The sequence below is a fragment of the Aulonocara stuartgranti genome (genome assembly GCF_965226115.1).
Source record: "Aulonocara stuartgranti genome assembly, chromosome: 3".
Lineage (NCBI taxonomy): Eukaryota > Metazoa > Chordata > Actinopteri > Cichliformes > Cichlidae > Aulonocara > Aulonocara stuartgranti.
This window is the reverse complement of record NC_138941.1, coordinates 65,837,039-65,850,469: the sequence shown is the minus strand read 5'-3', so window position 1 is coordinate 65,850,469 and position 13,431 is coordinate 65,837,039. Positions and strand designations below refer to the sequence as shown.

At 37.9% G+C, this 13,431-nt stretch overlaps 1 long non-coding RNA gene across 1 annotated transcript in view; it reads right to left on the bottom strand.

Moving 5' to 3' along the window:
* Positions 1-3,331: 3,331 nt before the first annotated feature.
* The window catches only part of LOC309696763, a 54,688-nt gene continuing 44,588 nt past the window's right edge, over positions 3,332-13,431 (bottom strand). The window contains exons 2-3 of the long non-coding RNA XR_014273647.1: positions 6,890-6,976; positions 3,332-3,738 (exon numbers count right to left, since the gene is read on the bottom strand). This is a non-coding gene — a long non-coding RNA (uncharacterized lncRNA). The remainder of the gene's footprint in view (positions 3,739-6,889; positions 6,977-13,431) is intronic.

The window sequence follows — 13,431 nt, the reverse complement described above, 5'->3', positions numbered from 1 at the left end:
GCCTTGGACTCAAATCTTAAACAATCTTAAATTGTCTCAGTGCAGATTATTCATTGTACATTAGTCTGATTTATCTCTCACTATAAGATGATAAGTTAATCTAAAGTACCTTACAATGTGTTAGTTTTCCTTTGTCCTTCAACTCTGATGGAGCAGCTGTGAGAGCTGCAGCTGGAAAATAAATTCCAAAGTAAACAAAAACAAGTCTTTACACGACTGAAATCCAGGTTTATGGATGAGTCAGTTTCTCAGAAGTCCCTGAGGGGAAGTTAGTTGTGTTCATTTCAGTTAATGTTTATCAAATATCAATCAAATATCAGCAAATCAACATTCCTTCAAGGTGTTTTATACTGAACCGTTAGAGAGAAAGTCCCACCTCTCACACTGTGAGCAAACATTTAGTAATGACAATAAAATCCCCCTTTAACAGCAAGAAGCCTCCAACAGCACAAGGCTGTGTGGTGAGGGATGTTTGCAGATAACAGTCTCTGCACTGTAAACACTGCTGTGACATTGTGTCTCTGTGTGCAGGTGTGACATATGGCCAGACTCAAGATGGCTTAGATTATAAATGTATATGGTGAACAGTTTGTTGCTCTCTGCATTTTTAAAATGCTGATGAGCTGATATTTTGTGTGTCTGTGCAGGCTGGGCCTACTGTATACCACAGCCTCAAGGGAGGATTGGCTTGCTGAGGCCGGGGTGGTTGCTGACCTACTAACAGACTGGTGAGTTGAGGACAACTGCTGTTCCCTCCCATTTACAATTTTATTGGTTGTCATATTTTTCCCACATCTGAGACAGATATTCAGACCTCGAATCTGTGTGTGTTACACTTACTGTAGGAGTGTGTAAACACATGGGAAGTGAAAAAAATGACTGAAAAATAAACTAAAACCATCACGGGAATCCCCGAGAGGCCAAGGCCTGTTCTATTGTTACTAAGGGAGGAGTCATGGTGACCTAATATCAGGTATAAAGAGACAGCCAGCGTCACATCAAGTCTGGTTGTAAAAGTCGGACATCAGAGAAGATTTGACTGAAAATCAATTTGTAGTTTGTTGTCCACCTTATTTGTACAATTTAAAAGAAGTGTTTAATTTTAGTAACGTTTCTAATGAGTTTGTGATCTCAAGGGTTTAATAATGTGAATACAACGCCAGCTTAAGCCTGACAAGGTGACAAAAACAAAACAAACTAAATAAAACTAATCTAAAAAAAAAAAACTTTTTTAAATTTTGTTTCTCAGATTCATGCTAACTCCATCTTCCCTAGAGGTAAAATTTAGGGATGTTTGCAGCTGATGATCATGTTTGTACATGTCTAATGTAACTGGAAATCGAATTATTCAGTTCCCATAATTTGCCAACTGAACTCTGCTGCTGGCAACACCAGGTGAAAAACAAACTGCAGCACTGAATGATGAAAAACTGGAGTCTAGGATTTGCTTCTGTGGATCTTTATCATTTTAAACATGTTGAGCCCACATTTCACTATATGAAATGAAAAACAAAGTCCTGCCTGTGGACCATAACGTTATTATACCCATTAAAAGCTGATATAAAATATTGACTTTGACCCTTTTTTTAAACTACATTAATACAAAAGCACAAATCAGACACACTGAGTCTATATTTTCTTGTGGTTTATGTTTATTTGCAGTGTTTATATTGGTAAGGTTGTTCAAACTTGCTCTGATATTTTCACATTAAAGCCTTACAGCCATTCGCAAAGAGCTTTTAATATGAAAGACACGCAGTAGAAGAAGTATTTTTCTGTATAGTCTAAGGAAAGAACAGTGTTGAGTCTGTAGCTGTCCTGATGAATTAGCGGCGTAAATGTGAATTGTTTATTTATGGCCACTAGAGGGAGATGTTTGACTATCAAATAACCAATGACACTTCCACAGCACACTTAAAACAGTGAGGATTTGCACTTCCTGATAAGGTGACATAGTTTTATTTTAATTAACTGTGGATAAAAACTATTTTCACTTAAGTATGTTTTCATGATGGGATTAAATAAACACTGTGAGCATCAGAGCGTTTGGGCTTTGTGACCAGGTTAAATGTAACACTGATCTGAGAAGTTTATTACTACTACTACTATTGTTATTATAATTATTGTTATGATTATGAATCAATAATTTGGGGTCATGGAATCTATTTAATTCTATTTTTCTTTCCTGTAATTCAGTAATTAATCTGTACTAAATCAAAGAGGGATTTTCTGTTTGGTATTGAGGCAAAGTCACTGGTTAAACCTCGTGCCGTCTGTCTTTTTATGTATTTGTGGTGCTGCTCTCATTTTATTTCCTGTTGCTGTTTCAGGTCTCTGACTGTGTGCTGCTTTAAACTGAGTGCTAACAAATGAAATGAGGTCACTTGTTTTTAGGATTTTACGGACTGTTACTTTGGCTTTTGTCCAAATGTATTTACTGTGAAGTCATCCTGAGATGCTTTCAGGTCAGAAGAGAAATGAAACCTCTCCAGTTAGTGGCATTAATGTCATTTAAAATGTATAAATATAAATTTAAAGGCTGCCCCGCTGTGTGACCTAGTTTTAACAGTAGATGACAATAGACAATCAGCACGGCCACTTCAAGCTTCAGTGACAGGTTTAAGAGGAGGGGCTCTGTGCTGGGTCAGGAAATGTGCTTCATTATAATGTGCTCTCATTATACTTCATAAAAGTATGAAGTCTGAGTCACATGTTCATGAATTATTAGTTTATTATTAGTTTATCAGACAAAAACTAAAGTCTTTTGTTTTCATTTCAAAGTATAGAGACAGATACTATGAATGTTTCCCAGGGGGAGTAGCAATATTACTACTACTACTACTACTACTACTACTACTACTACTACTAATAATAATAATAATAATAATAATAATAATAATAATAATAATAATAGTAATAATTGATAACAATAACAATAAACAGTCAATTAATGATTTTCTACTAGCAGCACTGTGTTTGTTCTCGTCTATATCATTTGATGAAAAACTGTTGTAATGTAATACAATGAAAAACTGTCTATGGTTATACACCGATGTTCAAGTTAACTTCTCTTCAAACTGACTGTACTGACTGCAACACTGAGTGTTTCGGTTAGCCACAACCAAATCGGAACTGTTCACATTTGTCACTTGACAACTCAATGAAACCCACAGAACCACGTGAGAAACACACAAGAGAACAAAAGTTTAATAAGAAATCAGATCGCTGCCATGAGAACACGAGCTGGATCCAACAAACAAGAATGGAAATAACAGTAAAGTTACTGACAACATAAGATATATTAAAATATTTATATTAATATCGCTGATGTTGAAGTTTGCATGTTCTCCTTGCATTTGTGTGGGTCTCTGCAGGTACTTTGGCTTCCTCCCACAGCCCAACAACATGCAGTTAGTGGGGTTAAGTTAGTTGATGAGTCTAAATTCTCTCTCTGTGTTAGCCCTGCAAGAACGGGGACCTGCTGAAGGTGTACCCTGAAACTTGTCCTACGGCAGCTGGGATAGGCTCCAGTCCCACTGCAACCCTGAATTTGTAAGTGGAGGAGGATGTAATAAGTGAAATAAAAGACACAAAACATCAAAAAGAAATCTTTTCAACATATGGATGTGTCTGTGGAGGTGCTGGGGGACCAGTTAGAGACCAGCAGCTGGACATCAATGGTTGGACTGGTGGACTACTTCAGTGAAGAGTAGACGACATCTGGCTCTGGTTTACAGTCTGAACACAAACACACACAGTTATTAAAAACAAACAAACAAAACAACAGGAAACATGATTAGCCTACAAGCTTTGTAGTTCAATCAAGCCCTCCAGTCTCCACCTCTCTGCATCACACACAGTCCCAGTTCAGACTTCAAAGGGAACCAGCTCAGACACAGCCAGCTTCTTCTTTCTCACTCCACCCTAAGATTAACAGGCTGAGCAGATCACAAACAGCAGCACTAAAATGAAAAAACAAGTCTTCGCCGCCATTTTATGCGCTACCCAGAGTCAAGGATTTTCTTTTTGACCAGCCAATTAAAGTGAATTATACTTATCTATTCTTATCATTGCATTAGCTTAATCTAAGCATTCGGTTAGATGAAGTGACAGGTTGCATAAACCGCAGCAGATGTTTAGAGTTCTCTTCTCAAAGCATCTGTACTGTAAAACAACAAATGACCAGAAAGAGCTGGGGGGTATTTTTGTGAAAAGGAAGGTGGGCGACCACAAAGCTGCCATCTTCTTTCAATGCACACTGATGCACTTCACCACAAAGCACAAAGCAAGCAGGTTCTCACTGCATGAACACTGCTATTGGCTAAACCAGAGCGCACAGCAGAGACAATTCTCACCAGCTTCAGACTAACTGGGGTAAACAGGAAGTAGCTACTGTGGTTTTACATGCAGAACTTTAAAAATGTTCACAAAAAAAGGTTGATTCATTCTATTAAAGGACAGTTTCAGAGGCTCGGTGCACTCAGTTAAGGATCTCTAGACTTTTCCGTTCATGTCTTCATACGTCTCATAGTGACAGCTCCAGGATTATAGTGAAAAAACCTTTGAAACTCGTCATCATTTCCTCATCATCATCCAAATCACCAAATGTTAGCATACTGAGAAGATGGTGAACATGATGAACGTTAAACCTACTGCTAACCTTCTAACGCTAGTAGTTAGCTTCAAGCAAAGTCCCATTTCCTGGGTATTTAAACTGACCTAATACAGGAGGAACTGACTGAAACCAGTGCTGCCAGATTTAATTTCACAGATTAAATCATCTTTGATAATGGTCCAATGTCAACTAAACACACCGTGAATGCAGAACATCATACCAGCAGTCAGACTTGGTGATGCTAGTGTGGCGGTCTGGGACTGCTTTGCTGCTTAATTGGTGGAACAATGAATTATCCTCTATCAGAACATTTTGCAGGAGAAAACCATCAGTTGATGTCCTGAAGCTCGAGCACACTTGGATTGTGGAGCATGACAATGATCCAAACTCGCAGCAGCAATTCCATCTCTCAATAGACAAAATAAAGAAAGATATTATGGGGTGGCATAGTCATAATTTATTTTAATTATATTTAGGATGCTTTGGCATAATGTTAGAGACCATACATACTGGTAAACCCTGCAGTGTGGCTGAAATTAAAAATATATATTCAGCATTTTTTCACAGGGCCAGTTAGGCTTGGATGGCTTTTTTCCTGTATATTAAATGAACTCATGATTTTAAAAATGTTTGGTTTTTAGCCTTTTATCAGTATTGGTTTCATTTAAATGAGTATGGTAGAACTGTGTAGTGTTTTGCAAATAAGCAAACAGCTTTAAACTCAGTGCAGCTCATCAGTCTCATGGTCTGTATCAGAAAAATGTTAAACTCAATCTTCCCAATCAAATAACATTTAATGATCATAATCAGCAAGATGAATGTATGTGGTCAACCTGTCAAGATGTCAAAAGCATTAACTTTATCAAAGATAATTTCAGAATTTAAGTGTACAATATGGGTGGTAATTTGCAATGAAGGGGGAAATTATACAGTGAGGAGTTTTTATAAGTAACTTTTAATGAGTAATCCTCCATTTTTCTTTATGACTACAAAATTTGATTAAACATAATTGTAAAATGTCAAAAGAAAAACTAACAATTCTCTGTTAATGAGATCAAATGTTCAAATTACTGTGACTGAAAGCAGACATGTTAGCCGCAACCAAACCAGAACAAGTCAAACTTTGCATCTGACATTTTGGTGAATTCCACCACGTGATCACGTAACCACGTGAGAAACACACATAAAACAAACGTATATTTTTTGTGCAAAGAAACAAAATCACTGCTGAAGAAACATGAGCCAACAGGCATAAATACAAAGAAGAGTGATGGTACTGGGAACATAAACACATTTACACAGTATTTCCCTGCTCTTAAAGCCAGATTAATCAGGGATTGGACTGGCAGGACCTCTGGCCCTGATGTGAGTGATAGACCCAGCAGAGGGCAGGTCCACATGTTTCGTTCAGACTATGTGTTGCTGGACCCTATGGGTTAAGCTCCAGTTCCCCCACGAGCACCTCTCTCCTTGGCTGCTTCCAGGGTAGGATTGAACCCAAGGGGTGTTTTGTTGTTGGACCATAGTCTCTCCACTCAGGTAAAAGAGGACCAGAGCTGTCAAGTGATCACTACCTGATGCTAAGTTGGACCAGGTAGTGGGGAGGATGCTGGACAAACCAGGCACACCCAAATCTCTGGTAAGTATTGGTTGTGTCTGACAGATGGTCCAATTCACGAGATCTTTAATTCCTCATGAATTCCAACTGGAATCTGTCATGGCTGCACTTCACCACTGATTCTGTTCCTAACATTTATGGATACAATTTCTGGGTGGAGCTAAGAGGTGGAGTGTTTCTGCTTTGGTGGCCTTGGTATGACCTTTCTATTATGATGTGGTTCTTCTGGCCTCATATGTTGGTAACCTCCAGTGTGCATTAGAGGGATTTGCAGCTCAGTATGAAGTAGCTGTGTTGAGAATCAGCAACTCCAAATTTGACACGAGCACCTTAATTGTCTTCTGTGGTCTTTCAGGTCTTTTGGTGCTGTTGGGCTGGTCGATGCAGTCCTTCTTTTTAAAAGTGCACTGGACTCTTGATCAGGCCATTTGGTCATAATAGTATTTTTTTGTTTGTATTTTTATGTTATGTCCTTGATAGTCTTACTTTAGGTTTTTTAGACCATGATGTTAGCATTGCTGTCTTTAGAGTTCAAATTCAGACTGAATTCACTTTGAAGCGACTTTAGATCTTTGATCATCTTAATTTATTGCCTTAAATTGTATAGATGAATAGCGTTGTATAAGTACCAGTTCAAAGATGCAGAGCAGCTTTACCTTTTTTCCTCTTTGGTCTGAAGGCTATTTGTCCGTAATTGATGTCTTCTGTTCTCACTCCTGAGTACACTGCAGCTGAATCACTCTCTGCAGAGTAAAGTACATATACATTTCTGTAAGTAGAGCAGCTGCAATAGTACTGTTATATTATTGCAGCATACTGTATGCTTTACCACTTCTGATTACCACAATTTGTTATTTGTGTATTACTCAAAGTGTACTGACACACTGAGGTTGTACATAAATGCCACTGGCACTGTTCAGACTCTGCCAGTTCATCACAGATGGTCCTGCGCTGGGTTATTGAGTATCTATGTGTATCAAATAATGCTAAAACATTTTATAATATATTATATTATACTATAATGTAATTATTTTGTAGTGTGCTATGGTTGATCGACCCTGCCTGATATGAACATGTTCTGCTCTTCTAAACATGATCACTAAAAAAACAACAACAAAAAAACAAGCCTCTGTCTAATCTTAGATACAACACAGAGCTGAGGGATTATTTATTTTAGAAGTGTCAGTTAAATTTAATAACTGCAACAATTTTTCACAGTTATCTCATCTGAATACCTCTTCAAAGAAACACAGAATGACCACATTGAACTGGGTGGGTGTTTTGTGAAAAAGGAAGGTCAAATACCACAATGATATTATTTTCTTTTTTTTTTAGCACAGACTGATGCAAGTCACCACAAGGCAGAAAAGCAACAGCTTCTCACCTATCACTATTATTAGCCAAACCAGAACACACAGCAATGAGAATTTTATCAGCTTCACACCAGCTAAAGTCAATAACAGGAAGAAGCTGTTGTGGTTTTAAATGTAGGACTAGGTTAGAAAATAATTCTTTGCTTTAATGGAGAGTTTGAATGTCTCATAGTTACAGTAACATAATCAACAAAAGTCTGTGTTCACCAAACCTAGGTAGCGAACTTATCTAGGCGTCATCTGAGATGCTTTGGCACATAAGCCTCAGTTATGATTCTACCCAATGTTCTATCGACCAGATGTGGCCCAAAACACAAGTGCCTGAGTTGAAGGAGTCACACTCTACCTGAGTAAAGAGAGTCAATTGAGACCTAACATGACACTAAGAATGATGAGTTACATGTGCTATGCTCATTCATCACATACACTGTCGTCGGTTTTGACTCACACACTGTCCTGGTGCCACAGCAAAAATCTAATTTTCATTATTTTATGTTTGTTTTGGAAACCATAATTCAGCTGTTTTAGAAAAAAAGATGTAAGATTTTGACGTAAGGTTTGGGTAAGGTAAGGTTACCCATAAAAACTGAAAAATAATTTCAGTATTATGTAAAAGGACTTTGTTTCAGGGAACACAAAACGGATTAACAATTAAAAGCTGTTCTGCAGCAATGGAGGTTGATTAAGCCTTGAAAGCTGGTGCTACTAATTCCTACATTGGATTTCTCAGGATGACCCCTCTATTTAGCCTTTCCAGGAGTCATGCGGTACATGGGACACTGGGTAGGATTCTAGACGCACCGAGCACACAGAAATGAGCAGGGAGGAAGACAGCCTAAACACCTAAACAGCATCCTTTGTTGAACTCAGGGGGCCTCTGTGAGCTGGGGGAACCTAACGGTGTCAACAACAAGGTTATTGGGAACCAGGAGTAAGTAATTGTGTTTTTATGTTTGTGCTCCAACATAAAAGAAGTGCTGGAACAGATTATGGTACCATACATGCATCAGCTGAACAGTATTGTGCTGCAGAAAGTAGTGTGTTGCTACGAAAATGGCAAGAAAAAGCAAATAACAACAGAAGTGAGACAGACCATCATACACTCTGGTATGTGTCTAGTTGGTCAGTGGTTCATCCTACAGCAAGATAATGACCCAACACATTAGTGCAAGCTATGCCAGCACTACCTCAGGAAAAAAGAAGAAGATGGTAGGCTTGAAAACATGGAGTGGCCAGCACAGTCTCCAGACTGAAACCCATTCAAGCTGGTTTGGGATGAACTGGACAGAAGAGTGAAAGCAACACAGCCTAAGTGAAACATTTATGGGAACTTCTGCAACACATAAGGGAAGAACTTTCTCAAGAATATTTGATTTCTATTGTAGAGAGAATGACATGCGTGTGCCCAGCTGTTATATCTGCGAAAGGCGGCTACTTTGATGAGTCAGAAGTTTAGAATATAAATTCTATAATTTCTTGTTTAATTCCAGTTGTCTTTTTGTACAATGCTTTCATTTCATTTTAGAGTGCAATGAGACATTAACGTGGAGAATTTTCAATAAATCTGGAAAAACTGGATTGTTTGTTTGACCTGTAGTGTATATACATGGCAAAACTAACTGTGTGTGTGTGTGCGCACGTAATTTCAGTTCCTTGTGCTGACAGGAAATTTGGCTAGTGAAATATAACTTCCAGGATCCTGGTGACAGATTCTGACTTTCTACAGCAGCCAATACGAAGACAAGCAAAACTTTCGAAATGTATTTATAAGCTGGTGTTAATCAATATGTGAGCAGACTAGGATGGTGGATATTATGAACATTAAATAAATAAACATTACACCAAGCTTGTAGCATTCTGATTTTACAATTTAGAGAACTGGCTATGATGGAGAAAATGAAGATCAGCTGTACCTGACTTTTTTTTCTTGTCTTTGATGATGATTTGCCCATAAGTGACGTATTCTGTTCCTACTGCTGGAGAGACTGCAGCTGGATCACTCTCTGCACAATGAAACACACACACAGAGGACGTCAGTGCAGGCAGTACAAGTGATAGCAGAGCTGATTGAAACTGCTGCTCTAGCAGAACTCTTTATGCACACACACAAAAATACAAACAACAGCAACAACAAAACAGTTACAACACTGCAAAAGTCTTGAATCACCCGTCATTTTTTCATATTTTACTGCAGATGAGTCAGACTTTCATGTAATGTTTTCAAGTGCTATTGAACAATGTTTCTCTAGACTTTTTTAAGGTCTTTCAAAGTTTTTCTTTGGGCAATGGCTGCTATTTTTCCACATCCTTTTCAATCCACTCCTTGTAGCTGACCATTTCCAGAATATATATTTTTAATTCAAGTATAAAAAGGCACCTAACTGCATAACTCAAATGATGAACTACTGTTGTGTGGCTCTTCAGTTGGTGGTTGCCAAGAAACAATTCATACTTCTCTCCTGAACTCTTACATATGTATGTAGGAGTTCAGAAGCACAAAAGATTGTCTACAGCCATCTGTAGCTCATGCTGGGGTCTCTTTCATTTTTCAGGCTGCATTTTAACCTTTGGTGTCCAAACTGATTGAAATATGAACACAGAAAAGTACACAATGTTATATCATATGGGAAGTGTCTGGTTCGTAACATTTTTTTACTATGGCGGTGATCTCAAACACACTGAAAATGCAGTAAAAGCATGTCTAGATAGAAAAACACATAACAGAACAAGATCAGTCACAAATTAGCCTCCCCAGAGCTTGGATCTCAACATTATTGAAGCAGTGTGGGATACATCCTGACAGAGGACAGAATAAAAGGTAGGAGCACCCAAAGAAGACCTTTGGATGTCCTTCAAGAAGCCAGGATAGCTATTCTTGAAGACTATTAAAATAAATTACAAGAAAGTTTTCTCCATACAGGTGACCCAGGTGTTTTTTTTTTTTTTTTGTTGTTTGTTTTTTTTTTTTTTCTTCCCCCCCTTCTCACCGTCTCTTCTCCCCTTTGGTTTTCTTTCTCTCCCTCTCTTTCTTTCATTCTCTCTCCCTGTCCTATCCCCCAGTCATGTCTGTCCCGTTTGTAGCAACTGAAAATAAAATAAATTATAATTATAATAACGGTCAATCAAATGGACCAATATGGCAAGGCCATGATGATCCACTTGGTAAAATAAATCTGCTTGGCATCTTTCTTGGCCTTAAGACAACAATTCTGATGGCTAAAGATCCAAACGGGACACAAAAAAAAAAAAAGAAAGAAATTACAAGAAAGTTTGACTGAGAGATTCCAGGCTGTGATGAAGAATAAAGTTGGTCACACTAAAAATGGACTTTCAAGATCACTAGAATTGTACAAACTCGTTTTTTCCCTATAAACTGTACTTATGATTATACATACAGTGGGGCAAAAAAGTATTTAGTCAGCCACCGATTGTGCAAGTTCCCCCACCTAAAATGATGACAGAGGTCAGTAATTTGCACCAGAGGTACACTTCAACTGTGAGAGACAGAATGTGAAAAAAAATCCATGAATTCACATGGTAGGATTTGTAAAGAATTTATTCGTAAATCAGGGTGGAAAATAAGTATATATATATACTTATATATATATATATATATATATATATATATATATATATATATATATATAAGTAACACTCTGGAATGCACACCAAGTCTATGCAGACTTCCAAATATCACACATCCTATCACTACACAATCGTTTATACACCTCTAAGCATATATGGTTAAATATTTCTAAGCATAAATGACAATAAACAATATAAATCTAACATTTCTAATGTGTTTCTATCATTTTCTGATGTTTTATTAATTAAACAATACACGTGTTAATTGTTGTGTTATCTATAGATATAGTATTTATATATATTTATTTATAGTATAGTAAAAATATTTAATTATTACTGTTTAAATGACTAATATGTGACATGTATTAGTAGTGATGTTGTGCTAAGGGTTAAAATGCCTCTTTGTCTTTTGGTATACTACAAAATGGCAATAAACCATTAATATATGTCTATGCTGTGCTCGTATTTATTTTACCCTACTCAAATTCAATTTATGTTACATTTTATTTTTTAAATATTTAAAATGGTTCTTTAAAGAACCATTTCAAAAAAAAGGTTCTTTAAAGTGGTTTTTTAAAGAATCATTTTTAAAAAGGTTCATTATAAAACCATTAAAGTTGCCCCAAAGAACCACTTCTTGATGGTTCTCTGGGGCACCTTTAAAGGTTCTTCAATGAACCACTGAAAGAAATGGTTCTTCAAAGAACCATTGTTTGAAAGGTTCTTTGTGGCGCCAAAAAAGGTTCTTCTATGGCATCAGTCTAAAGAACCAATTTTGGTTCCAGTTGCCACCTTTATTTTTCAGCTGCAGCTGAAGGAGAAGAGTTCAGAGTGCCATCACTGTCTCCTAAATGGTAGGAAGAAGTGTGGAAATCCATGGGTAGAATTTTACTGAAGGGATTTCAAGACCAAGGAAATTTCCCTTGTCGCCTTGTTCCTGTTTTCACAGTGGCACTCATCTTCGGTGAGAATCAAGTATCAGATGATCTGCTGTTTGAAAGTCTTCTCTTTTACCCAAGTCAATCAGATAGGGATCTGTGTTAAAAGTCCGCTTGTTCACTGTAACTGTTTTAGACTGCGTTACCCATGATGCACCTCGGTATCTGTACTTCCGGTTGGGAACGTGTTCAGCGCAGTTCTGCACAGATGAGAGGTGTGTCGGAGGAGTAACGTATTTACTTGCATTCCTGTGTGAGTTAATACTGTGTGCGTGCTTACCACGAGAGTATTGTAAGATGAGAGTGATGCTCGTTTGACTTTATCTGTGTAATTTGCTACGTAAGAAGCTAGTCCGTTTCTGGAACTAGTTTGTCATAGGAGTCAACATGCTACATGAAATTTGGTCCAGGATTTACATACGTGCGTCGCATTAGGCGATTTCTGCGTCGTTGCTCAACACTGTAAGGGTCAAGATATTTCAGTAAATGTCTCACAGTACTCTGCGTGACAACATAACCTGCCTGAATGCAGTTCAGGTGGTGTAGTTTGTATCCATGGAGCCTCCCGTGTCGCTCCAGTTGATCAATAAGAAATCCTGCCACCTCAATCGGATCGGACTCATTGTAGCAGTCCCTCGGACCAAGGAAGAAATAGAGAGCCTCGACGGGTGCAGTAATTTTTACTTTGAGATTCATTCAGAATCTAACAGTGCTGAGGTGCGCCAATGCACCGTGAAAACTAAACAGAAACACAAAATAAATTTTCTTAGACGCTTATTACAAATATAAACTCAAATAAAGCAGCAAATACAACAAAATATCAACTAAGCAATTAAATACAACTTGAAACATGTACCTCGCTCTATATTCCAAGGGCTGCAAATTGTTAATTTCGCTAGAGTCCCGTATCACGCTGCTGCACGCTTCATTGAGGGCTGCCTACTGGGACATGTGCGCCACAAAAACCGGTCTGAGCTGGAAGTGCAGCTTTCCGCTAACTAAGCAACAGAGCCCTCTACTGGACACTATGCGTAGCTGTTCAGGCTTTGATCAATAAACAAAACTGGACCTTTAGACTCATTCTTTCTCCTGTACAGTCCCATGCGTTTTAGGTTTCTTCTAAGTGTACGCATGCTTATCACAATACTGTCCAAACTGCTCAATAACAGCAAAATCTCCCCATGCCTCAATCCAAGCATAAAATAGAACTTAATTAATTCCAATAAACGAGCCATTTTCTCGCACTCTGATCTGCACTGTCACCCACTTCACGATGTTTTACGGCAATATATCATGCTCGAA